General features: G+C 46.3%; 1 protein-coding gene across 4 annotated transcripts in view; it reads right to left on the reverse strand.

Moving 5' to 3' along the window:
* The window catches only part of LOC142576299 (uncharacterized), a 119,354-nt gene that overhangs the window by 13,705 nt on the left and 80,647 nt on the right, over positions 1 to 25,002 (reverse strand). The window contains exon 1 of one of the 4 annotated variants that reach the window (XM_075686357.1): positions 11,542 to 12,374. The exons of the other annotated variants lie outside the window; for them this stretch is intronic. The gene's annotated coding sequence lies outside the window, so the exon portion shown is untranslated. Of the gene's footprint in view, positions 1 to 11,541; positions 12,375 to 25,002 lie in introns of those variants that run through there. 4 annotated transcript variants of the gene reach the window in all.

Below are 25,002 nucleotides of genomic sequence, written 5' to 3' on the forward strand. Positions count from 1 at the left end.
GTATTCCAAATGAAGTCACTCTCTGCAAACGCTGTAGGCCAGGAACAATGCAAGATGGAGGGCAGATCACGAGCAATCCTGGCATAGAGGCCGGTAACCTAAGCAAAGCTGGGTGTACTGCTTCCATGTGATATAGGTGTTTGAGGCTGCTTTGATATCCGGCTGCAGGCCTGCCATCTCTGATGCCCAGACTATTTGTGAAGGAGCTGGTGCCAACACGACCAGAGTTCCTAATGTAGTATAGTGTCGCCCCCTGCCAGATCTCTGTGTTATCATACATTTATCTTTTGTAGTAGTTTAGCTAGATGGCGCACCCCCCTTCTGCCATGTGACGAGCTGGGACCAATCAGGAGGTGTCATCTGGCGTGTGAAGTCCTTTTTAGTAATAAACGGCCGCGAGCCGGCTGAGTCTTCGTTCCGGTTTTCATCAGGAGCAGTTAGCTCCGCGTCTCCCTCTCTGCGTCGGCGCTCGCCGCGCGTTCGCTGGCCGCGGGCCCCCACTTGCCTGCCGCTGCCGACACATCTTATGGTGACGAGGATGGGATTCGGATGGGACGAGGATGGGAAGGCATGCAGCGGAGACGGAGCCGAGATGGACGGATGCCGACAGCTAAGTTCTATTTCTATATTTATTTCTAATTGCAGCGGCGGGAAATCTGAATGGAGATAGGGCCAGCATAGAAACGTAGGTTGCAGAGAATTGGAGCACTGCGAAGCCAGGAGAACACTTAGCCAAAGTAAAGCGATAAAGTAGGTCGTGGCCAACACATAACAGTTAGGACTAAAGGTTTAATAGTTAGGGCTAAAAGTGTGTTTTTTTTTCTTTTTTTTCTTTTTTCCCCTGGTTATTGGTTTGGTTATTTTACTAGCTCTCTTTATTCTTCTAGAGATTCCCAGTGGTCTTCATTATAGTTAATTTTTTTCCTCGCTTTTACACTGTTAAATAACAGTAGGACAAGAGAATTCATGGGAAGGCCGGCTAGAAAAGACAAGGAGGAAGGTGGGGACCTCGTCCAGTGTGAGAGGTGTGAACGATGGTGTTATTTGGATGAAACGACATTCAAAACCGTGGCGGAGGCGGAAGGGAACGACTTCGTGTGCAGGCTGTGTAAGGTGATTGAGAATTTGGAGAAGCAGCTAAAGAGTGAAATGGCGAGGACAAAGGAGGAACTCGAGAAAGAAAAAACGAAACGCGCAGAGTTTGAGGAAAGGGTCGAGAGGGAGTGGGCCTCAAGAATGGAAGCTGTAGAACGGAAATGGAGTGAGCAGCGAGAGAAAGAGCAGCAATTGGAAAAACAATTGAAAGAGATGAGAGAGAGAGAAGCTGAGAGGGAGGCACAGCAGGAACTGAAGGAAAAGGAAGCAGGAGGATTACCCAGTGGAGCAGAATTGGGGGCGGACACGCTAACGTGGGGACCACGGGAGACACAGGTACAAAGGGATGAGACGACAGGAGGCAGAGAAGACGAGGAGGCAGGGAAGACCCAGCCGACAGAGACAAGAGGGAGACAAGATTTGCTTGAAGACAGAAAGGTCTGGGTCGTTGGAAGCTCCAACGTATCGCGAATGCAAACAGCACTCCTCAGAACAGTGCAGTATGACAGACGAGTGAAGGTCGAATGCATGCCGGGGGCTCGATTCGAAGCTGTGGCGGAGAGAGCCAAAAGCAAACTGAATGAAAACAGAGAGGGAAGAAACCTGGTAATTTTGCACGCTGGGGTGAATGACGTCCTGCAGAATAGGGGGCGAATGCTGGGCAGACAGATTCAAGAGGGAGTGGCGAAATTAAGGGTGACCTCTGAGGCGGTGCACATTGCCCTGTGTACTGTCCCAGAGGTCAGGGGACAGGGCGCTTTCATTGAAGAACAGGTAGTGGCGGCAAATGTAGTGATTAGGGAGTTGCGGCGAGCCCTCAAGTGTGATGTGGTGGAGGTGAACAGAATGATTGGGGGGAAAAACTTCCCCCCTTTCGGCCCGGATGGCATTCACTACACTACACCGGCGGGATGGCAGGTAGGAACGAGGGTGGGTCGTAGGGCTCAGGCTCTCTTGCAGGCGCGCAGGGCGACCCTGCAAGCCAAAACGTAAAAGATGAAGGACAGGGGAGGGGGGGAGCAGGACAGGAGCACGGAGGAGGAAGAGGAAGAAGGCAGTAAATGTGGGGTTCATCAACATGCAGGGGGGAAGAAATCGCATTAAGTGAGACGAAATAGAAGAACAGTTACAAACGGAAAATTTTCAGGTATATGGAGTTGCCGAAACCCATTTAAAAGATGAGGAAGGGCCACCATTCATTGCGGGATACACCTGGGTAGGGTGCAACAGAAAAAGGAAAGAACGCAGGGAAGGAGGCCTTGGGGCACTAGTGAAGGCACAGGACTGGGAAAGGGTAAGGGAGAGCTGCAGTGAGCACATGTGGCTCAAGGGCACCGTAGGGAATGTTGAGACAATCCTGGGAGTTGTGTATCTGAAAACGGGGAATGAGTCAAAAGAGGAGAATGCAAAACATTTCAAATGTATGGCCAAGGACATCAGGGAGTTAGCTATGAAACGGGAGATAATCATCCTAGGGGACATGAATGCACATTTGGAATACTTTGACGGGGCGACAGATGCAACAGGGCAGATGTTAGTAGATTTTTGTGAGGCTCATGATTTCGTGATAGTTAATACTGAAATTAAATGCAACGGGAAAATAACATGGGAAAGAAATAACACCCACTCGACAATCGACTACTGCCTAATGACCCACAAGCTGTATGAACAGTTGGGATGTAGGGAAATTGATGAGGAAGGTACAAAAAGCCTGGGGAGTGATCACAAACGAATCAAAATCAGCTTTGGAAGGACAGTACCACTGGTAGAAACTAAAGAAAGGAAAGGTATGAGCAAATTGAATGACAGGCAGCTGCAAGAAGTGGCCAAAAACATTGAAAGCATGGTATCCAAGCAACCGCAAAGGGCATGGACATACGACGAGTTAATAGACATTTTTAAACGAGAGCTAGAGAAGGGACAGATTAGGAAACTAGGAAGTAAGCAGGAAAAATATAAACTGAAAAGCTGGTGGGACCGAGAAGTTAAGGAGGCCATAGAGCAACGCAAAGACGCGTGCAGAAAACACAGAGCAGCGAAGAAAAGGGGAGCCACACCAGAAGAGGTGGAGACAAAATGGGAGGATTACCTTGCAATGAAAAGAGAAGCATTGGCATTAACTCAAGCCAAGATAGCAAAAGTTGGGGTACAGTGGATGTTAGAGATACGAAAAAAAGACAGAAATGCCTCTAAGAAATCTTGGGAACACATAAGGCAACAGAGTAAGAAGACAGAGGTGGTTCAGCACTCACTGACCACACCAGAAGGAACAAAGGTAGAGGGAGAGGAAGCTCAGGAATATATTAGGTTGACAATAGAGGCAGCATTTGCAGAGCCAGTGGGTAGTGAAATGGAGAACAATGACAACAGCAGGACAGAATCATAGGAGTACAGAAGGATGACAAGTAAGGAATGGGACAGAATTGAACACAAGGTCCCCGTGGGAACAGCGACAGGACCTGATGGCATACCTATGAAATTGATAACCATATTAGGCCAGAAAAGTAAATTAAAATTACGACAACTTATTGAACAAATAGTAGTAGCGGGAGATGTTCCACAGGACTGGAAATCAAGCAGAATGATTAGTTTACAAAGGTAAGGGAAGCAAGGACAACATTAAATCCTACAGGCCAATAACTATCACATCAGTCATATACAGAGTAGCAATGCAGATGGTGAAAAAGAGAATGGAGGAATGGGCAGAACGTGAAGAGATCTTGGGAGAACTGCAGAATGGATTTAGAAGGAACAGAAGGCTAGATGATAATTTATTTGTTATAACACAGTGCATAGAGATAGCGACAGCTAGGCAGAAACCGCTATGGATAGCTTTTTTAGACATTAGAGGAGCCTATGATAATGTAAACCAAGAAAAGTTATGGAGCCAGTTGAGGGAATATGGTCTAGATAGAAAGATGATTGAGTTCCTACAACAAGTTTATACAGATAATGAGGTAGAGATAACATGGGAGGGGGAAACTACAAAGCCAGCTAAAATAAGAAGAGGTCTCAGGCAGGGCTGGCCATTGTCGCCTCTGCTTTTTATGATCTACATGAGCCAAATGGAAGAGACTAGAACAGAGCACAATAGGAACTGACATAAGCTATATGCTGGAAGGGCAGAAGGTAGCTCAAGTACTAGCCGGACTGATGTATGCAGATGATATTGTACTGCTTGCTGACACCCGAGTAGGGCTACAGTAACTAATGGGAATATGTGGAGGAGGGAGAAAAATTGGGACTGCAATTCAGTAGAAAGAAGTGTGGGATAATAGTATACAATGAAGAAAGGGGGGAACCATTGGAAATACAAAGCACTAAGATTGATCATGTTGAAAAATACAAGTATTTGGGCATATGGCTAAACGAGGGCAAAAAGTACTTGGAAGAACAGGAAAAAATTATGATTGAAAAAGTGAAAAAAACTCAGCTGTAATGAAACACAAGGCACTTTGGAACTATAATAGGTACGAGGTGGTTAGGGGCGTATGGAAAGGGGTTATGGTACCTGGCCTCACATTCGGAAATTCAGTACTGTGCATGAAATCGGAAGTTCAGGCATGCATGGAAACGAGACAGAGAAGTGTAGGCAGGTTGGCCTTAGGAGCACACGGGAACACCCCTAATGAGGGATTGCAGGGGGACATGGGATGGACGTCATTCGTAGGTAGAGAGGCAATAAGTAAACTAAAATTTGAACAGAGACTCCCAGCACTGGAGGAAAAAAGGTGGGCAGGAAAAGTGTACAAATATCTGTACATGAAAAGTTTGAACACAAAGTGGACACTCAGAACGAGGAAGCTGAGGAATAGATACCTACAGCCGAGGGAGGGGGTACAACATGGTTCTAGTGTGGGAAAAGAGGTGAAGGAGACGGAAAGAAAAATGTGGGAAGAAAGAATGCTCGGAAAGCCAGTGCTATCAATGTATAGGTCACAAAAACAGGAGATTAAGAGAGAGCTCTTATTTGATAACTCGCGGGGCAGCTCACTATTATTCGAAGCTAGGACGGGGGTTTTGGGAACGAAAACATACAGGGCTAAATTTGAAGACGTGGACCTTCGGTGCACAGCTTGCGGAGCCGAAATGGAGACCACTGAGCATATACTAGTGCTGAGATGCACAGACCTTCGCCCGACCCTGGCAGAGGGAACAGTGGCAAATATGGAAGGGGCATTAAGTTTTCCCGGGGAACGAGGGCAAATAGGCGAGAAAAGAGTGGCAGTAACGAAGGGGAGGCTAGAGGATTGGTGGAGGAAGTCAAGGGATAGATAATACCATAAATCGGGGAGATAATGTTTCCTCTACTGTTTTAGATAGTTATTTTGGGAGGAGGAGGGGAGTGAAAACTAGGTTAAGGAAAAGAGGATATAAAGAAAGGAAAAAAATGATAATAATATAGGAGGGGGAGCAAAAGGCTAGGTGGCGCCAGCCGCCGCCCGTTACAAAGGGTATAGCCGCCATCCATCCATCCCGCTGCGGTTCCGACCGAAGCCTATGCCTGGACAATGCCTCCTTTACTAGATGCCAGCCGCGTTGCTCGCTTTCCCATTGCGGCGGCGGTTCCCTTAGTTGAAGTTAGTTCAGCATAAATTCCGTGAGGCGGCGCTCGTTGCCTTTTCAACTTCCGGCGGATGTGGCAGCGGCGGCTGAATGCTCCGCCAGCGCTTTATATGCGCGGGCGTCTGTTAGCGAGCGTTATCGCGGGCCTCCGAGATGGCAACAGACGCCATGGTAATCTCAGAGGCCGCAGCACGTGATCTAGGTTGCAGACGTCCGCCACAAGCGGCGCTCGTTGCCTTTTCGCGGAGGAGAGAAAAGGGAGAGGGCCAGAAACCGAGTTTACGGACAACGCGGCTGGCATCTAGTAAAGGAGGCATTGGCCTGGAACGTGAGCCGCAAACGCGCTGCCCTTCCCTCGCCTGTACTCTCCTCCTTCTGGTACGGTGGCGAGCGCCTCTTGCGGCCAGCCCTTGTAAACACGCCGGTGGCGCGGCTACCAGGAGCGACGTCGGCAGCCAAGCGGCTGGCGCGTCGTGAGCTTTCGGCGGCGGCGCCTGTGGTTGTCATGGGGACCGGTACGGTGGCGCGCGCCGTCCTGCGGCGTATGGTCGCAAAACTCGGCAGAGAGCTCCCTATGGAAAAGAGAGCGACGTTCCAGGCATACAGTTATAGGAGGCGTTGCTCCGGGAAACCAACGAGCTTCGTAAGTGAAGCGTCCCTTACGTGTCTGCACGGCCTGCAAACGCCGCCGACGCACTTGGCGTCGCGAGGCTTCCGAGCCTAGGCCTACTCACCCCCTTTGTTCTTCCTTGCCCCATTCCTGCTGCGAGCTCCGGCTTGCCTCCTGCACGCTACCCGGCATGGCTTCTTTTACGGCGAACCTTCCCGTTTTTCTTGAAGTGCCCGGGCCACCGTTAATTCCATGGCATCGATGGAAAAAAATTTTTCAGGCCCACCTCGAAGTGGCCGGCGGTGGCGACTGGACGGACGCGCGACGAGCGTCCGCGCTCGTCAGCGCTCTCGGGCGTGAGGGACAACGAAAGTACTTTGCAGACGAGGAGCAGGAAGCAGCAAGGCAGTCGCCCGGCACAGCGTCACCGTCAAGCGAAGCAGCAAGGCAGTCGACCGGCGCAGTGTGAACGTCAAGTGATGCGGTCCCGCCAGCGCCAGAGTTCCAGAAACTCTTGCAGCGGCTTGACTGGCTGTTCGCCGCGTCAACAAATGTTCTAGCGGAGAGGCACGAATTCACCAGTCGACGGCAGTTCGAGGGAGATGGATTCCTGGAATTCGTGACCGCATTGAAGGAGAAGGCGGTACAGTGCAACTTCGGCACAATGTACAATGAGCGCGTCCGAGACCAAATAATACATGGGGTAGCGAACGCCAGCTTTCGAGAAAAGTTATTAGAGTGTTTTAGTTGAGCGTGTTTACGCTCCGCTAAGCAGCTAAGCGGAGCGGAAGCGCGAATGCGCATCCGCCGTCCGCTTAGCCGTAAGCTGGCTAGCGGAGCGTGCCGCGCAGCACTTTGGCTAGTGTTGGCGTCAGAACGGATTGGATGCAGAAAGCAAGCGCGCTGGCTAACACGTGGCGTTCCCCAAGACGGCGCTTTATTTTCCATTGGATAAAATGGACCGGTAACGCATTACAAGCGCACGTCTAGGTACTTCATGAAATAAGTTATATATATATATATATATATATATATATATATACGTTTTAATGTATAAGAGCGGTCATAAAGTGTTTTTATTTTCTTTCATTACCCTGAATTTAGCCAGGGGGCGCTGCAACTACGAAAGGTCCGCTCCGCTACGCTAAAACGTATAACTAAAACGTGAAAATCGCCCGCCGCTCCGCTGTGGCTTAGCGGGGCAGCTCGGAGCGTACCGTAAAGACGCTCAACTAAAACACTCTATTAGCTCATGGCGAAACCCTGTCCCTGGACAAGGCAGAAGAAATTGGACGCTCTTTAGAAGCCTTGCATCGAGCGAACCGCGCGTTCGACTCCGAAAAGGTACGAAAAATTGAGGTATGTCAACCTGGCGTTCAGTCGACGGGCCAAGATGACAGACTTCTTCCGGGAAGCTGCCAAGATGGCTGACTTAGTCCGGCAGGCCATGAAGATGGCCGACTTTTTCCGAGAAGCCGCCAAGTTGGTTGACATTTCGCACATGGCTCCTCCGGGAACCGTGGTGCATGCGATCGGTGTGGCAGCAGGAATCATACCGCGTCTTACAGGAATTGTCCAGCAAGAAATCGGCGATGCAACGCCTGCCACATGTCGGGCCATTTCGCTTCGGTATGTCGAAAAACCCAAACAGCGGTGCAACACATCTCTTCCGCAGAGACGCTGTTTCGTCAACTTCCGCAGGGCAGCCGTCCGCGTCTGTCTTGACGGTAAGCGCTTTTGAAACTAAAAAAAGATTTGGAAGTTCCGGTCGTAGTTAACGGCGTCCCCATGCGACTGCTCGTGGATACGGGAGCGTCTGTATCATTCATGACGGCCGAAGGTTTTAGAAATCACTTTGGTCGACAGCGCAGGCTGTCACAAACAACAGTGGACTTGAGAAATTTCTCCAAGCAACGCATCGACATTCAAGGCCTGTTTCAAGCCACTGTCCAGTTTTTCCAAAGGTCATGCTCCGCCACGTTCCACGTAACGACTACAGGAACATCACTGCTGGGTTTAGACGCCATCCAACGCTTGGGCATACAGATTGACGGTACATCGCTGACATGTCGTCTACCTTCGCTTTCTCCAGTAGAGAGCCCCACAGGTGTGCCTCCGGGTTTTGATCACCACTTCAGTGACGAGTTGGGTCTCGTCAACAACTTTGTGCACCGAATTCATCGGCGGCAAGATGCGAAACAAGTATCTTCCAGGTTGCGCCGACTACCCCTGGCTCTCCATGACCAGGGCACAAATGAATTGCGACGTCTCGAGGACTGCGACGTCATCGAGCACGTCGAGGCTTCTGAGTGGGTGTCTCCACTCGTGGTGGTGCGAAAGAAGGATGGAACCATGCGGCTCTGTGTAGATCTACGGGAACAGGAGAGTCTTGTGCCTCAAGTTCAAGAAAGGGTCTTGCAGAAACAGTGGCAAACTAAGCAGTGTGTAGACAAACGTAGAGGTGCTCAGGCAACTCGTGTCAAGGTGGGAGACACCGTCAGAATTAGATTTAACAGGAAAGGATTTTTTAAGTACAGTAAACCTCGTACAGTTAAAGCCCAGATAGGACCATCTATTTTTGTACTCAGTGATGGGAAGACGTGGCATGTGTCTAAGTTAACCCTAGTGATGAAGGATCCAGCAGGTAGTACATTGTGTACAAATGATAGAGACTTTTTGTACTCATATTCAAATCTGGATAGTCATTCCGATGACTCGTCTGTAGTGACAGCGTCTTCTCATAGTCATAAGCATCAGCTAAGTAGTTCATCTGACTGTATCACTTCCGAGTCTACACAGTCAGCAGTTGTCTCTGATTCTGTGGGGGAATCGGTAGCCTCCCAGGACTTGTTGGGACTTCGAGAGGAGCTTCCTGGGCAACCCTCTCCAGCTTTGAGCGACACCCACATTCAGTTGTCCAACCAGGGGGAGGGAAATAGTAGTGGGACGACTGGGTCTTTAAAGTCGACTGATACACGTCGCAACCCCCAAAGTTCTTCTGAGGTACGCACGCGTCCTCATCGTGACAGAAAACGGCCTCTGTGGCTTGATGATTTTGTTTTCCGAGTGTAGAGCGTATTGCCGTCTCAGGCAATTCACGTTTCATTAACACAGGTATAAAATGTGTTCCTTGTTGCGGTGCAGTGAGTCTTGTGCCGTGTTCCTTGTCAGATTTTGTTTTGACTGACTGCCTGTGTTTTGGTGGCCAAGTCTGGTGCGCGTGTGTGTGAACATGGGGGGAATGAACTGAATTTGTCCTTGGACTTAAGTGCGCGTTTCACTATATGCTTACTTGTTTCCAGGGGAGGATGATGTAGTATAGTGTCGCCCCCTGCCAGATCTCTGTGTTATCATACATATATGTTTTGTAGTAGTTTAGCTAGATGGCGCACCCCCCTTCTGTCATGTGACGAGCTGGGACCAATCAGGAGGTGTCATCTGGCGTGTGAAGTCCTTTTTAGTAATAAATGGCCGCGAGCCGGCTGAGTCTTCGTTCCGGTTTTCATCAGGAGCAGTTAGCTCCGCGTCTCCCTCTCTGCGTCGGCGCTCGCCGCGCGTTCGCTGGCCCCCACTTGCCTGCCGCTGCCGACACAACACCTAACACTGCGAATGTATTGCACAGTGGAGATAACAAAGTTTATTTAAATGCAACCTTTGATAATTTTCTGATTTTTAGGCAAAGCTTTGATGAGTGGTGCCGGGACGGCAAGCGCATAGTCACAATAAATAGGTCTCGCAGAAGTCCATTTGCAACAGTCTCAAGACTTTGAGTATATTTGGATCTCATATAGCTGTGTTCATGGTCGTGCCATAAAGCAGAGGCACAGGAAAGTGACCCAAGCAAGCATACAATGGTACTGCTTGTGAAATGGCAATATCGGTAAGCCTGTGCAAATCGCCTACTGAGCACTATCAAATAACTAGGCTGCAAACTAAGCAAAATTATGCAACCATATATGCACATACTGGCACATACGCACGGCTTGTATCCTGAAAGCAGGTTTCTGAATGATGCAGAGAAGGTTGAATTCTGCTTTTGCCAAATGTGATACTGGCCCAAAGCATTTTAAAAATTTGGTCGAACAGAAGAAAAGGAAAGAAGCTAACTACAAAAGATGTTAACAATTGTAAGCTAAGGTTTTCTATTCCTATTCCCAATGAGCAGCATCATGGAGAAATGAATTTAGACGAAATAGACACCTGCTTAGGAAATAATCCAAACTGGGTCATTCACTATGAAAATAACCGAAGTAATAACCAGCAATTTGTGCTACTTCAGACAACGCACATGCTTGAGATTTTAAAATAAGTATCCAAAGATTTTATTTATTGACAGAACATATAAAGCAAACATTGAAGGTTATATTTTGTACTTGATTATGGTTGGATGGTGGACGTCGTGGGAGACCTGCATGTTATGCCTTTTTGCGAAATGAAATGACTGATATTGTGTAGGCTATGTTCAACATGTTTGCAGATTTTAACTTGTTTGTTGTGTCTGCTTGCAGAGTAGTCATAACAGATAGACATGAACAAGCTACACATTTTGACCAAGATTCTCCTTAATTCTGAAATTATCTTGTGTACATGGCACATGCTGCACTGCTTTCAGCAAAATTTAAATGAGAAAGCTAGATTGCAGTGTGACCATTTACTGTCTCTCTGAAATAGAATAGTTTATTCCTTCACTGTGCAGGACTATTTAGAGAGGCTTACTGAACTCGAAGCTATGGCTTCTGAAGATTTTATTTGTTATTACATGCGAAACTGGCACTCCTGTAAAGAAATATGGGTACATAAATATTGTCAAAAACTTCCTACACTTGGCAATAAGACGAATAATCACATTAGTGTCACAATCAAAAGATTAAACGTTATCTCACTTCAAGCATGCACTTGGTTCAAGCCATAGAAGCATTAGCAAGTTAAATGACAAGAATTTCTTACCTCTAAAATTTTCCAAGTTTAAGGAAATGAAGCTGAACCTAAATATAAATGATGCCAGTGAATCGTTTTATCTAAACTTGGCCCGTAATTGTACTTTGGAGGCCACAAGTAGAGCACTTGAGCAGCATTTAAAGAAGTAGGTTATCTGGTCACTTCCAATGCTAATTCTTAGGTAGTGTCTTCGGGAAGTTCTGAGCACAGCGTTTCATTATGCCTGACGCATTGCATGCATGCTTTTTATAATCAGTACAGTTTACCTTGTGCACACATTTTAGCAGCTCGCCATTCTGCCCAGCAAGACCTTTTTGACAAAGCATGCGTACCAGGCAGGTGGTACAAGGATCATTTCCTGAGTGATAGCTGCATGGCCTCAAGTGCCACACCAGTGGTGACAAGCAGCATTCAGCTGCCGCCATCCGTGGAGTTCGACACTACACAAGAAAAGTATTCATACACCTGCAAGAGACTTTGGGAAATGTCAAAGACTGTGGCTCATCTATATTATCTAATTGTGGTGAGAAGGAGTTAATGGAAAACTTGCATCATGTGACACATTCATCAGGAACTTAACCACCTTTCCTAGAAATTAAATTACAGTTAGCCTACAAGGTACACTAGCTCCATTACCCCAAATAGCTGCTACAAGCGGCTGCAGGCAATAGAACATTACAAAGCTCGTTGTACCATTGGTGAAAGCAAGAATAGGACAGCCAAAGAAAATCAAAGCTGTTAAGTGCAAGTTTTTGCCATCACAGAAGAAAATAGTAAGCCTTACAATGGTGACAGCAGACATGTTAAATGTCTGCAAATGCTACTCTCTTTCAGATGCCAATTTAAATGCTTTAGTACAGGGTATCTCAATATCAGACGGCGTGATTAATGTAAAACAAACCTTATTTATGAAAAATGTCATCATTGGGACAGCTTTCCAGATGTGCTACTTGGCCATCGTTTACTATTTTACTCAATAAAAAGCCCTTTTATTCAAATCTAGCATATACAAAACCCCAATCACTGGCTTACAGTAACCAATGCTGATGCTGATGAAAACACAGTCTTCGTATAAAACTCAACTGACCAAGGTACTCCTTCTGATGCCCTCAAGCAAATCGGTCATACGTTAAAATTAGTCGCCAATGTTGACCATTTGCACTTAACCTCTTATGACCTGTTGTCGCGATTTCGCATCATACCGGTTTTAAGCCGCACCACCAGAAGAAAACATCTGTAGCCGCTACCCCTGCGCTCAGAGGGAATCCACAGATGTCTGGCAACACGTGGAAAAGGCAGCGCCATCTATCGTCGATTCAGTAAAGAGCTGACGGCTGCCATTTCTCCAGTTGATGCCGACGAAGAACATTTCTCACTATCCATCCATTGACATCCGTCTCCATTCAAGGTATGTAAGTTTTTTGAATATAAAAAAATTTTGCATGATAGGCACTTGGTTGAATAATGCACGCAGATCACGTAAATAATTTGTTTTTGAAGATTAGTTGTGTTTTCAAGCGTGTGTCGCTTTGTCGCGTTTTCGCATCAACAGGCTGTAGCGTCCCGATTTGTGCACAACTTCGTCTTCCTCGGCATGTGGTCAAAAAACTAGTAATTTTTGTTTTTTGCAGTTATTCGGTGCTTTTTGTTCGTGATGGACACCAGAAGGTTCTACGGGATCAGGGTTCCACCCGTTGAAGAAAGCGAAGATAGCTGCCTCAGCGACAGCGATTCGGAATACAGCCCTGACACAGTACATGCTGCCCCATCAGATCAATCTGGGCAGTCTGGGAGCGACACAGGTGCGCAATTTTTTGTTTGTTGGGCGAGTTGCATTCGGCTGCAATGTGAAACGCCGTCAGCGTTCTTTCGTGTTGTATTGCAGTGGCGCGTCTTTTTCTTTTGAAGCCAAAAGCTTCACTACGATAGTCAACACCGCGTTTGTCGGAGCACGAGTGACGTCACGCACTGCGCAGGCTACTGCCCATGTGCGCCGTCGCTTCTCCGCGCCACCGTTTGACCTTTCGCCGCAGCCGTGCGCATTTGAAAGGAGGGGTATATAAGGCGCGCTTGCCCATAGAACAGGCGCACGCTGCCGCGCGCTATGCGTCATCGTTTGACGTTCGCCGCAAGCGCGTGTTTATCGCGGATCACCGCAGCTTTTCGCTTCGAGATATCCAGGCCCTTAGCTAAGCCCCAGCCAATTTTTTCAAGCCAAGGTTTTTGTGGCTTCTCAAATGTGGTTTGCGACCTCGCAGTGATTTCTTTTTCTTTTTTTGTTTGCAGATGAAGAAGGTGAAACGGAAGAGCCGTCAACGTCAAGCGCAAGAAGTTTCCTCTGGAAGCAAGTGAACCATCCGCGGACATGCCACCCTCAATGGGAAGACGGTCTTCCAGACCCTCCAGATGAGCCGAAAGCTCCCATTGCGTACCTCCGGTATTTTTTTGACGACAAGCTTCTTGAGGAGATTACAGACCAGTCCAATCTCTATGCAGTGCAGAAGAATGCCAACAAAGCATTGTGCCTAACACGCGCTGAACTGGAGCAGTTTCTTGGGGCCACAATGTATATGTCCATATACAGGCTTCCGCGATCGCGCATGTACTGGAACCGCGAGATGCGAGTAGAAAAAGTGGCAGAAGTTATGTCACGTGACAGGTGGCAAGCGATAAAGAACAGCCTTCATTTCAACGACAACAATCTCCTACAAGCAAATGCTGGCAAAGACAGGCTCTTCAAAATGCGACCACTCATTGACAATCTGCTGCTCAAATTTCAAATCCTTCCAAAGTCACAGATGCTGGTGGTCGACGAGCAAATTGTGCCGTTCAAAGGCCGCTCCTCACTCAAGCAGTACGTCCCTAGCAAGCCTCACAAGTGGGGCTACAAGATTTTTGTACTTTGCGACACCCACGGACTTGTCTCTGACTTCTCTATATACACAGGGGACATCCGCCCTGTTCCTGGATTACCTGACCTTGGAGCAAGCTCTAATGTTGTGCTCGAGCTTTCGCGCTCCATCCCAGAGAACAAGAGCTACTTGCTCTTTTTTGACAACTGGTTCACATCCATAAAACTGCTGGTAAATTTGCATCAGCGTGGTATTCCAGCAATGGGAACTGCACGCGCAAACAGAATTTCTGGATGCCGACTGCCCAGCGATGCAGAAATGAAGAAGAACGGTAGAGGAAGCCACGTGGAGAGGCAGGCTACTATTGAAGGGGTCGAAGTCCGAGTAGTGAAGTGGTACGACAGCCGGGGAGTGAATATTGCTAGCACATTCGGGAGTGCCCAGCCTCTAGGAAGCTGCCAGCGGTATGACCGCAAAAAGAAAGAAAGATGTGAAGTTGAGCAGCCAGCCATTGTGAAGGCTTACAACACTTTTATGGGTGGAGTCGACCTTCTCGATGGGCTCATGGCGTACTACAGAATTTTTCTGAAGTCGAAGAAATTCTACCTGCGATTTTTTTTTCATTTTGTGGACATGGCTGTTGTGAGCAGCTGGCTGCTCTACCGGAGGGATTGTGATGCTCTAGGAATCCCAAAGAAACATCAACTGGATCTTCTAGCGTTCAAGGCTTCTCTAGCCAGCTGCCTGTGCAATCAAAACAAGGACGTGATGAAGAAGAGGGGCCGGCCGTCTCTTTCCGTGGAAGGAGAGCTTGAGAAGAAGAAAAGAAGAGGACCAGCAGCTCCAACACCTAATGCTGAAGTCCGTCAAGACAATGTTGGCCACTGGCCTGAAGTGTCGCAGCAACGACAACGATGCAAGATGCCTGGCTGCAAAGGCCAACCTGTTTCCTTCTGCACAAAGTGCAAAGTTCATCTGTGTATAAAAAAAAGTTCAAATTGTTTCATTTCTTTTCATAAGAACTGAGATACAAATGTGCTAAACTCAAAGAAATGAGCTCTCAAGTGTGTTTGAAAATAAACATTTTTTGATCCATTACGACCTGTTGTCGCGTTTTCGCGACATAGCTGTAACTTTCTTCCTAAAACCCCGACACGCATAAAAGTTGCTGTGTAACTTCCTCATAACCAGAACATAAAAAGCCACAGCAAAAATAATTTTTTTATGCAGTATGCTAAATTCAGGCTAGAAGAGGTTAAGGGCACAAAACAAGTGCAACATGCTTGTGGCTTGTTCGCAATCGCAAATACATATTATGTAGCATCAGATAGGAGACCAGAAAATTTAAGCCTTAATCAGAGTATGCTGCGCAAACATTGGCTGAAATGCATACAAAAGGCCAACATGGAAGATTTTCCACTTGGAAGCTCCCTCACTGTTCGTGTGTGGCCAAAAAATTGTATTTACGAGTTGCATTGTGTGTGCAGGCAACCGCTATACGGTGGAGTAGTACTGAATATTTGTTGAGCCTATCGTTCAAGAAGCTTTCACAGATTATGCCTTGGCCCTTTGGCAGATGAACTGGATAAAAACGTAATTGTGTGCTCTAAGTCATGTTTGGCTACCGTAATGGCAAAGATTCACACTCACAGTAGATAGCATTCTTCCCTTTATACAGTTCTACAGTCAAACCTGAGTATAACAAACCAGCATAAAGTGAATTATCCTCTATATCGCACACACGAAACTTGCTGACTGATACTCATGTAACACGCTTGCTTATAACAGGCATTTTTTTGTTGTCATGCTTTCTTCTTTTTTCTTTATCGTGCCAAAATTCAAGAATACTCAGAAGCATGCCAGCAGTGTGCTACAAGCAAGATCCCATCGAGTTACCATTTTTAGTGACTGGCAAGCTGTTCAAGGCACAAGTAAAAATTGCTGTTCGCTATGCGTGGTTCTGTTTACAAAAAAGCAGACAATTTTGGCTTAATTTTTCCACTGAAGACAAAATTTGCAAACAAGCACAATACAAAAGTTTGCTTCATTTCGTTATAGGTGAGTTTAAATTTAAAGAATTACCTGATATAGTGAACTATATTTAGTGCATAAACCAGTTACAAGTGGGTTTCAGTTTATTCACAAGCTGCCAGTAAACAATGGCACAATGCAGTGATGTGAAACCTTTTATTGTTCCAGAGCCCCGGCGGCAATTTGTTTGTACACTTCAATGCTGTTAAGAGGTTTATTTGTTCGTTCGCAATGCATTAACATATTTCCATTAGTAGTTATGCAGCTACTTTATGGTTGCCTATGGCAACAGGATTTTCAAAGCCCAACCACAAGGAACAAGTTTCCAATACATCGTTGGCCAGCTATTTGAGCTGGCATGGGCAGACTTGAGCATCTAGAGAGTGTCACCCCCAGTGTCTCACTGTTCTTGACGACACCAGCTGGTGTGGACAATCTGTCAGGAATGTGTTTTTTGTGGCTGAAGTTTTAATGGGGGCAGGTTCACTTTGTATTATTCAATTTGAAAATGTGATCATTCTGCTTCTAAGAAGTCACAAGTATTTCAGGTATTCAACTGTGTTACAAAATTTGCTTGCCATCGGTCTGGTATAGCTTTAGCAACAAAAATCTGCACTTGCATTGCCCACATTATGTTCCTGTTGCCGTAAGTCTCCCGGCGGAGCCTGACTACTACAGAGCGCATTCTTGGGTGGCAGATAGAAAAAAGTCTTGTCACGAAGCTGTGCTTAGCCGCTTCATACAAGACAGGCACTTGTACCCACAGACCAACAGGCTAAGAAAATGCTAAACAACAGCTCTCAGGATGTCACAGTGACATGTTCATATCTATGTGCAAGTTGCAGATTATTTTTAATCCTTTGTACTTCACCCGTGTTTTTCCCTCATTTGTACAGGGACACCAGATATGCCAGTTGAATGCGTTTGCACTACCATCAAGTCATCAGGACCGTGTGTACCTCTATCTAAACTGTACACTATTGTCTAAGATGGAAAATCATACTTGTATAGTTTGCTCCAATGGTCTTGCCAATAAAAGATTGATTATAAATTTTTCTTTTCTTGCAAAGTTGACATTGTCTATGTAACAGGCCAGTGGAGCATATTAGCTATAAATGTCTTTTTTTACAGATGCACAATACTTACCTGCTATGAAATTGGGAGAGACATAGCAAGCGCAAAAAAGACAAGAAAAGCACACAGCACAAATAAAAAGATGCTGGCAGAGGTACAAAGTAATAATATGTGTCACGTCTTTAGTGACACCATTCTGAACTGACTTAACTTTCATCACTGCAGTGGCGCCGCAGGCGAGCTTTGTTTGATGTGACAAGTATGACCTCATTCAAGCGCACTTTCATCCAGGACTGGATGATTCCGAAACACTGCGAGTTGACAGCCTGGGTTAGGCCCATTGAAGATAATGCGAATGCAGCGCACTATACGCAGAAAACTGTTCTCGCTGAGCAACATGGGAAGAAGAGCGGCGACAAGTCACGCTGAAGGTACGAAGCACTGACTTGCTGCAATCGGAGCCAGGACACCCTCTGTAGCTTCATTTTTGACTCCACTGGCAAGTGAACTGCCGTGCCCCCCGACAGCATGGCATATGGCTTAGAAACAACAAAATTTACACCAGCATTTGTCTTCTGCTCTTTGTTTTTATATTCTTAACTTGTCGCCCACGTTGCACTTGCTAATCGTGGTTAGTATGAGTGGTTATTATAGGAGATAGTAGGGTCTTTCTTTTTTTTTTAAACTGCACTTCGTGCAGGCTTGTGTAGACAAGTGTAGTGCCGGGCAGAGGCTATGATGTTATGTGCTGCCCTTGGCTCACTGGGCTGTAGCCAATCAGAGCAGACAGGGCGTAGGCTTCTGTATCGGCAAGCGAGAAGCACCTGATTCGGCACTTACTGGCCTGAAACTAAACGCTAATGTATGAATATCCTTTCATCAACCAATCTAGCCAAACTGCAACTTAATACACCTTGAATGCGCAGTACATGAAAACTCCCGAATAGTCTGAAACAGCCCACACCTTCTGTGAGTAGTAGTAGTAGTAGTAGTAGTAGTAGTAGTAGTAGTAGTAGTAGTAGTAGTAGTAGTACAGTAAAACCTCGTTAAAACATACCCGCTTAAACGGTAGTTGCGGTTTAAAAGTAGTAAAGCCAAATCCTGGACTCAGCGGCCATTGAATGTAATGCATTTTGTATCCGCATAACGCGTACCAGCTTATTGCCTAAGTATCGGTTAGCATGTAGTGTTTCCACTTTTCGTCGCACAATCACGGTGGTGCGTCATCCCCATTGGGCGGCCCGTCAGAACAACAAGCCTCAGAGATCAGAACAACGGCCTCCAAGCACTCGGTGCATTTGCCCGTGAAGCCATATCAACATCAACATCATTTCGGCGTTGTGCAAACAAGGACCATGAGGTCGTGGCAACGACTTGCGTCGTGCCGAATCTCGCATAAAAAAATACCGGGTGTTCAGCATAGAAGAAAAAGTGGAAATTGTTCGTGCTATCGAACCTGACACGAAGAACTCGGCATTGGCATGCAACAGGGATCTACCGTTGACTACGCTGTGTGGCATTTGGAATGTGAAGAAGTTGTTTGGCAGCACTGCTGTGATCGCGAAAAGATGCCTGCTACGAGCTTTGACTTTTCGCCATCATTGCCTCTGTTGCCGAAGTGTTGCCTAATGACAGTGATGAGGACGATACGGAAAGCAACAGCAAGGACGATTCATGCCCGACAGTGGCAGAAGCTGCACATAACGTGAACATCATGAATGCAGTCGTCTCGACGAGAAGAGCACCCCGCAATAAAAAAAGGTGCCCCGCGACCTCTGCAGCGCTACCGCACCCGTGCACAGAGAATATGCAATGCGAACGAGGAATGTGCTATGCAAGTGTTTACGGAGAAGAGAGGGCTGGCTGAAAAGCTGGCTCACAGCTTCAGCAAGTTTGAGGCGGCTGTCGTCGCCACTAGGGTGCCGCGGCATCAAACGAAAATAACACACTTTTGTAGCGCGAAGTGAATAATTATTGCATGTTCTTGCCCTTTCATCGCACTCTCTCTGAGTTCTGTTTTTTACAGGTACATAGACGATCTCATGCTATCTTGGTTAAGCAGTACGCCTGTTAAGTACATACTTTTTCTGAGCTCAGGCCAACTATGGTTTAATGGGGTTTCACTGTACTGGTAAATCACAGATGGGATTTAGGGAGGAGGGCAATGGCAGGGCCTGTTTTTTTCTTCCTCAGGCGGTGGCCAGGCCTTACGCTGTAGCGGCATTTTCAGCCATTTGGATGACCCGGATGGGACCCTGAGTGGGAAATCCGGGTCTGAGCTGAGCAGTGCAGTCTTTCACTGCTCTAGGGTGGTGGTGGGAAGAAGAGGTAATGAGCTCGTGCGTTTTTTGGTCCCTATTAAGGGGCACGCCCACATGATGTCATGATCGTCTCTAACTGCACATAATTTACAATCTGCTGTATATAGCCTGGGATATCTGCAAGTAAGATAATGCTATCTTCCTAAAAGATAAGCTCACCTTCCTCTGTAACACATGGTCACGCCAGTACTTCGCTACTGTCCTTGCAGCAAATATTCACCATCATTGCTATATCAGTGCCAACAGTCACAAACAAAATGGCACCAAGCATTTGCAATGCCAGCCTGCCTACAGTGGGCCTCTTTGATTATACAGTCCCGGACTGCCTGCAAACCATCTGCGGCTTCTGGTCTGCCTTGGTGCTGACAGGATATAACATCCCTACTACGTTTAGTCTAGTCCCAAGCAGTCCCAAGCAGCAGGGTGGCTAGTTTTCGCCAAATTGACAAACTTGAGAGGCCCATGATGACCTGAAATTAGGAATGGCAACGTGGCGAATTTCTGGCAATTCTCAGCTATGGTCTCGACTGAGTTAGTGATTCTAAGCTCAGTGTCTTCCCAACAAACAGGTGACAACATTCTCTCTACTTCTCATGGTTTTAGACCCACAAGTAGAAGGCCCGCATGATGTGCCATTGGGCACATCCAGCACCTCCTAAATTTATCTAGGAGGTACTGGCATGTCCCCCAGCGAAATGTATGTAAACTGATCTGCAAGGTGGTGGTGTCAGACGGCGGGTTGGCCACTTACTCCAACTCTTCTGAATGGCTTGGCAACGGCGGAGCTTGTGGGGCTGCATGTCTTCGCTGCTGTAATATCTGTACGCAGACATTACTTTTGTTGACATAATTTATGGGCAGACCAGGAAGTCGGCTTGTCTCGGCAGTGTCCAGAAACTGCACTGAAGCGAAGGTTCAGCGAAAGGTTGACCACACAGTTAATGTCTGAAGCGTGGTGCGTGCAGTGTGAGGGCTACGCAATACTTTCTAAGCAATTATTCGTGCTGCTTTGCAATTAATTTGATGGATTGCTTGGCATGATGCCACTGCAATGAAATTCTTTAATTTATCTGCAGGAAAGCTGTGCACCCATTACCTCTCCTGCTGTTGAGGGGAACTGCTGGAGCATGCGGAAGCATGCTCATTCAAAAAGATTTCATGATGAATGGCTCCTGTACCAAAAACCTAAAGGTGTGTGTTATGTACAGAAGCTTTGTGGTTATGGTAGTCTTGAAGGATGATCATATTGTATTTATGAACATAAGGAGTCAGGCGGTTTCACTCCATTGCCAATAGCGGTATTTCGTTGTTTTCATACTGACACAGGCCATACATGGCTTAGGTTTTGATGCCATAAAGCGAACGAGGAAATTTATTATTTGGCAAAGTAGCACGAAATTCTTGCCGGAGCGGTTTTATTTTTTCTAAACAGTTTGTGCATTACGTTTCTCCGATTTGTACACTTTCAGAACATTTTCCAGACTGGATATCGTAAACGGAACATGGAGAAGCTGTGAAGTGCAAATACTGCAACTGTGTATTCAGGCCTCATAACAGGGATGGCACTTGAAGTGTGGTGCCAGCACATTCTTGATGACTCCAAACTTCTTGCTCAATTCTTGCAGAATTTCGCCAAGCTCGCCAACCACACTTACAGTTGCACACCGACTCTAAGAAACACAAAGACTATCTTGTGCCTGCCGCACAGCAACTTAGGAAAGCTCTTGGCTGAGGTTAGCAAGCCAAATTTTGACCAAGCAAGGCAGGAAGTTCGAATTACATTGTACACCACTATGCACGCACTGTAAGTGTGGTTGGCGAGCTTGGCGAAATTCTGCAAGAATTGAGCAAGAAGTTTGGAGTCATCAAGAATGTGCTGGCACCACACTTCAAGTGCAAGCTGGATAAAATGGTGAAGGAATCCCCGGGGGCTTTACTCCTAAAGGTTATATGAATCCACAGATGCCTCTGCTGCAAAACAACTTCGCATTTCTATTTGCTTTCTCAACTCCGAAACAAACTGCATCTCAGACACACTCCTGATGTTGAAAGAAGTATCAAATGGAACAGCAGAAGTTATGCATCAGTGCTTCATGGACATATTGCCTGATCACAGGCTCGGTCTTAAAGACTGTGTTGGAATAGCAACAGGTGGTGCAAACTCGATGTGCGGAGAGCACAACTCTCTGTGGAGCCAGCTCAGGGATGGAAATCCAGATTTGATTCTAATAAAGTGTGTGCCACTCACTAGACCTCTTTCCCACCAAATTGCTGGAGACAATGCCTTCAGCACTGGAGTACATGGTTCGAAAATAGGGTTGCCACCTGCCTGGTTTCTGACCCGCCCGGCTGGTTTTGCAGACAGCGGGTCAGTTGCCACTCCGCACCAAAGACCGGCCATCATTGGCCATCATATCGCCATTCTTTTTTTTATGTTTTACAAGCATCAATTGAACAACTACAACAAATTTTTGAGCCCCTCAAGACAAAAAAGAACTTAAAGTGAGGGAACCTGCACCACCATTAGTATCGCAGTTTTAAAGCCAATCAAAAGAAAATGAAAAAGGGCAGACAACAAAAGAGAAAATTTAATAAGAAAGCCAACTGTGTAAAGTAACAAATACCACGGAGAAGTCATAGTAACAAAGTAGAAATAAATGTAAGCGTAAACAGATTATGACATGAGCGAAGAGTTTGCACTGAGACGGCATGTAGCATCTCGACCAACCATCCAATTGTTTATTGATACAAAAGATGAAAGGGAGATGTAAAAGAAAAAGGAAAAAAAAGGAAACACTAAGGAAGAAAACAAGGAAATGAGGGACACAAAGAAAGGAAGTAAAATACGGAAATGGAAAACATGAAAGACGAGAAAGGAGGAGAAAAAATAGATTGCGCATCGTTGGGTCAATGCGCCATGAACAGAGCCCGGGCAGGTTCTGCATAGTGAGAAGTCATGAGATACAGGTTGATGGTCCGGCATGACTGTATGCTCCAACGGTGAAACTGGAAATCTGGAACTCATGGATGTAAGATGAATGTGGGGCCAAAATTACAGGTGGAAAAGATCAAGAAACGGTCATGTGGATGAGAGAAAAAGAAAAATTACCAGAGTCGTAAAAGTGAACTGGCAACTATAGGTGCTGATGAAAGAAATGAAGTTGACAATCATGAGAAATGAAATCAGACATTCCGCCTGCAGTGTCCTCGGAGACTGGCTCCGCTTTGGTTAGCATAAATGAGGAGACTACAAAACGAAAGCTGAGGACAGAGAAAAAAGAAAGGAAGAGAAAATAAAAAAATAAAACATGAAGATGAAAACCCCGTTCATGGTATGTACATCGAATTAAGAGCACGCAGGGAATGTGAATGAAAATACGAGACAGTAGAGACGAATTAAAAGCACTCTCTTTCGTTTGTCGGATAGAAGCATTTTATATTGTGCAGGCATTTTTGTAATCGCATTATTGTCTTTAAGCAAGCAAGTGATCTGATAAGTTAAAGGGCAGTCGCTGAAAAAGTGTTGCATGTCCAATGAAAGTCGCACCACACGCACAATTATTGTGTGGTGAAAGAGTGAAACGGAAATAACAAAAGGGTAACCTGGCAGGGGCTGTGATGAGACGCGCGATGGTTTTTTTGGCGGGAAAACGAGTGGTATACTGTCAATCACCGGAATCGATTTGAAGAGTTCACCGTTACAATTTTCATGTGTCCAAGCCACATTCCACTGAGCATAGGATGGGGCATGCATCTTTGTTTTTATAGAGGTCAGACTAGCAAGAATGAATCGGGATAAACCTTGTGATGCAGCAAAGTTGGTAATGAGGTCGGCAAGCTCATTGCCGACGTCACCCGTATGCGCCGGCACATGGAAAAGTGCCACAAAGCGCAGGGTGGAGATGGAAAAGAGTAAGTTTTTGATTTCATGTACATAGATATCGGTTCTTGTTAGGTTAGCAAGCGCAGTAAGTAATCAGAGGCAATCTGAATAAATCTGAAAGTAGGAGGATGTTGTGAGGCAGGGTGTCTCTGTAGAATAAGAGCGATAGTCTCTGTAGAATAAGAGCGATAAATATTTGTCGGCAAAAAGAGAATGTCTTGAATTACACAAGCACCACAAAGACACGCGAGCACAGAAAGTGTGCGGGCAAGCACGGTTCTCGATATGGAGGGGAAGAAAAGGGAGGAAGAGTGGTAGGGACAACACACAACAAAACGACCACTGGGAGCACGGGAAGCAAGATCTCAAGGCAAGATCCCTTCAAGTATATCAATTCTTGGAATAGAGCAAAGATCAGCATCAGTGGTTACGTGCTTCCTTTGCTTGCATCATCAGTGCGAATTCTCCGCCTTCGCAACGGCGTAAATTACGTCAACGCGTGTTCCGGAAAGACTGGAGGTCTCAACCCGAGTAGGAGAACTGGCTCCTGGCCATGGATGATGACGCCACAGCCGCTAGGTGCCCCTTATGTGCAAGCACATTTACAGTGCAATTTGATGACTTTAATGCTATCAATTAAGCATCATGTATCAATGCAGAAACATAAGGAGAAGAGCCTTGCCTCAAAACAGCCGGCTGCACTCGCGAAGTTCTTTGCTCCAGCAACTTCTAGCACAGAAGGTAATATTACTGATGCAGAACTGGGCACCATATTCAACGGGATCAAGCAGAACTGCAGTTACCTGTCAATGAATTGTGACAGCAAGTTGGCACAAAATGTCTTCCCGAAAAAGGATGTTACTTCTAGAATGCGACTTGAGGAAGAACGAAGATGGAACATCTCGAGAAGTATGTACTGGCGCCTTACACCATCAAGTGTATAGTCGGGAAACTCTGCCCAGCTGGCTACAACCTTCCGTTTAGTCTCTCAGCGGATGCCTCCAACAAGAAAAATATAAATTTTTTCCCCATCGCAGTGAGTTTCTACGATGTGAATGGAGTCGCAATAACAGATGCTCTCATCAACTGCTGTGAGCAGGCAGATGAGACTTCTGGCGGCATCTTTGAACTCTTGGCAACAAGATTGAAGAAGGTGGGCCTTTCTTTAGCGCGAGCCCTTGTGTATAGCCCAGATATTGCTTCTTTAAATTATGGGAAACACAACTCAGTTTTCTAGAAAATGCAGAAAGTCATGGAGGCCAATCGTAATTGCCATGTTGCGCACAACGCTGACAAGCATGCAGTGAAGTCGAAAGTTTGACGTCAAAACACTTGTAGTAAAGGTCTTCAAATAATTTTTTTTCTAGATCGAAATGTGTAGAGGAATTGAAAATGTTTTTTGGACTTCTGTGATCAGGAATATAGCAAAGTGCCGGGTCATATTTCTGTCTGCTGGTTAAGGTTGTTCACGGCGTTATACAGACTTACTAAGAACTGGACACCCATCAAGTGGTACTTTCCAAGTCAGGGCGAGGAGGGGTGCGAAAAAAATATTTCAGAAATTTATTGGCAACCGAGCCGATGGACTGGTGGAGATACAGGGTAATGGGTACATGTCTTTTCACATGATCT

This window comes from Dermacentor variabilis, chromosome 3 (genome assembly GCF_050947875.1).
Source record: "Dermacentor variabilis isolate Ectoservices chromosome 3, ASM5094787v1, whole genome shotgun sequence".
Classification (NCBI taxonomy): Eukaryota; Metazoa; Arthropoda; class Arachnida; order Ixodida; family Ixodidae; genus Dermacentor; species Dermacentor variabilis.